This window comes from Colobus angolensis, unplaced genomic scaffold (genome assembly GCF_000951035.1).
Source record: "Colobus angolensis palliatus isolate OR3802 unplaced genomic scaffold, Cang.pa_1.0 Scaffold53, whole genome shotgun sequence".
NCBI lineage: Eukaryota > Metazoa > Chordata > Mammalia > Primates > Cercopithecidae > Colobus > Colobus angolensis.
In genome coordinates, this window is record NW_012118821.1 from 11,738,097 (window position 1) to 11,740,731 (window position 2,635).

The window sequence follows — 2,635 nt, forward strand, 5'->3', positions numbered from 1 at the left end:
ATTCCCTTTTATTGTTGTGTCTCTGCCAGGCTGTGGTATCAGGATGATGCTGGCCTCATAAAATGAGTTAGGGAAAAGGATTCCATTTTTTTTATTATTATTATTTAGAATAGTTTCAGAAGGAATGGTACCAGCTCCTCTTTGTACCTCTGACATTTGTACCTCTGATTCGGCCATGAATCTGTCTGGTCCTGGCCTTTTTTTGGTTGGTAGGCTATTAATTATTGCCTCAATTTCAGAGCCTGTTATTGGTCTATTCAGGGATTCAACTTCATCCAGGAGCTGGTTTTTTGAAAAGATCAACAAAATTGATAGACTGCTAGCAAGACTAATAAAGAAGAAAGGAGAGAAGAATCAAATAGATGCAATAAAAAATGATAAAGGGGATATCACCACCGATTCCATAGAAATACAAACTACCATCAGAGAATACCATAAATACCTCTATGCAAATAAACTTGAAAATCTAGAAGAAATGGATAAATTCCTGGACACATACACCCTCCCAAGACTAAACCAGAATGAAACATCCAATTAACCTTTAAAATTCAGCCCAAATATCAGTTCCTCCAGGAAATTTCTCTTTCTTCTTTCTAGTCCTCATCCAGTGGAATGATGGAATGGAATCCATGGAATCCAATGGAAGCCTCATCCAACCTTCCACTACAGCCCCTGGAGAATGTTTCTCAACGTATAGGCCTTCATTAAAGGTTTTAATTCAATTTTGAATTCCTTAAAGAATACGATTTTACCCCATTATCTCTGCATCCCCAGTCCTGTGACAAGGGCAGGGGACCCTGGGAAACACCGTTTCTTGTGGATGTGAATGGCGTTTTCGCCATCACTTTAGGCTTCTTGACTCTTAGTTCATCTCTGCCTCATGTCACTTTGGCCCTACATCCCTTTGCTAGAATTTTCTGGTGTTTTGAAGTATTTTCATGTTGAATAGCAATTTCAGAGCATCGATGTGTTACTCGGGGTGCTATTTATTTAAATGTCAAATCCACGTAATGTGGCCACAGTCAGAGTTTCATATCCCAGGCATATCTTCAAGTCATAGCAAAGGGCAGAAAACCCAAAAGCTGCCTGATGAGCCATTGTGTTGTGTGAATTCTTCCATCAGAAAGTTTTTTAAATCCATTTCTTTCTTTCCCAGACAACTGTGTTCCCGAATTGACTGACGATGGGACTAAGCCACAGATGCTGTTGAGGCTCAAGCCCTTTCTTCTTAGGCGACTGCTGGTCTCCTCCCAGTTTGCTCCCAACTGCACTGCCTGCCCCCTCCATGCCCTCTCTCAAGCTGCCACTAACTTGTTTTTTTCTAAAACATATTTGCAACTCGTCCTCCCCATGCTCAAGAAAGGCCAGCAGCTGTCTATTCAGCTGGACCAGCAGGGCCTCCCAGGACATCCCTTCCAATTCTGCACATGGCCCTGGCGCAGGACTGTCGTATGCACTATCCAATGTTGTCTTTCCAACATTCCACCTCAGGCACCAACTTGACCTGCAGCATTCCCAGCAAATGGACTCATTCATTCATTCATTCATTCACTCAATAACTGTATATCAAGCCTGTAGATAAAAGTCATAGAGACAGTCTCTTTTCCTTCCTTTCACACCTACACAAACAGTTCTCATGGATCACTGCTTTCCCCGAGCATCTTTCCTCGGCTTCCACTTCCCATTGACTCCTCCTTTGCTGAAGTTTTTGTTTTGATGTTAAATCTGGCACATCATTATATCTGTTCATAGATATAGCCCATTAAGAGATTTTTAAGCTAATTAAATGAGCTTATGTTTTTATTATATGTATGTTTTTATCCTGTGATACCATAATACTTAGCCAAAGTATTCATCAATAAATAGCTGCTGGTTAGTTGATTTAAACATTAAATCAGGCACTGTCCATGTGGATTTCTGATGCCATTCGTATTGTATCTGTTGAGTCGTGCCTTGCTAGTGCTGTAGCTTATTTTAGCGGCAGGTCTACCCTGTTCTTTTCTGGAGTGTGCATCGAATAGCGCCACAGGCATCTAATGGGTCTTCTTCACTCAGTTCCAATGTCCTTCCTCTAAACCGTGGAGGAAGTGGCTTTGGTGTACCCTGTGAGCCGGTGTAGAGGCCATTCAGTGGGGCTCTGGCCAGCTTCTACTGCTCATCTCTTCTTAACTCCCCCGTCGTCTTGAGTAGAATTCTCCTGCTATCCAGTTTGCCATGTGCAGACACTTGACGTACTGTGGGAATATTTGCTGAACAAATGTACTCACATGTATTTGCCATGCAACAGCGTGCTCCTGAGGCTTAGAGGGAACATAGACAGACATGTGATTTTTGGTTCCTACTCCAAAACCTTCTACTCAGATGATCTTGGTTTTAACTCAGGTCGTCTGAATTTTAGTTTTCTTGTGTATTAAATAGGTATAATAAAAATGCTTTCCTTAAAAAAATGTTGTGAAGATCCCACAAAGTAATATAAAAGCATCTGTAATGTCTCAAGTATAAGATGTGTTAGTTCCTATGAGTGGAAGGTCTAGATGCCTCAAAGGAAACCTAGCAATTTAGATAAATGTGGAGGATAGTTGCATTCCAGGAACTAAACAATATTGAGAGTGTGTCCCTGATGGTAAAACAAGTT

The 2,635-nt window shown here is 41.3% G+C and overlaps 1 protein-coding gene across 3 annotated transcripts in view; it reads left to right on the plus strand.

The window, feature by feature from the left end:
- The window catches only part of MYT1L (myelin transcription factor 1-like), a 536,085-nt gene that overhangs the window by 346,198 nt on the left and 187,252 nt on the right, over positions 1–2,635 (plus strand). The window lies entirely within an intron of this gene.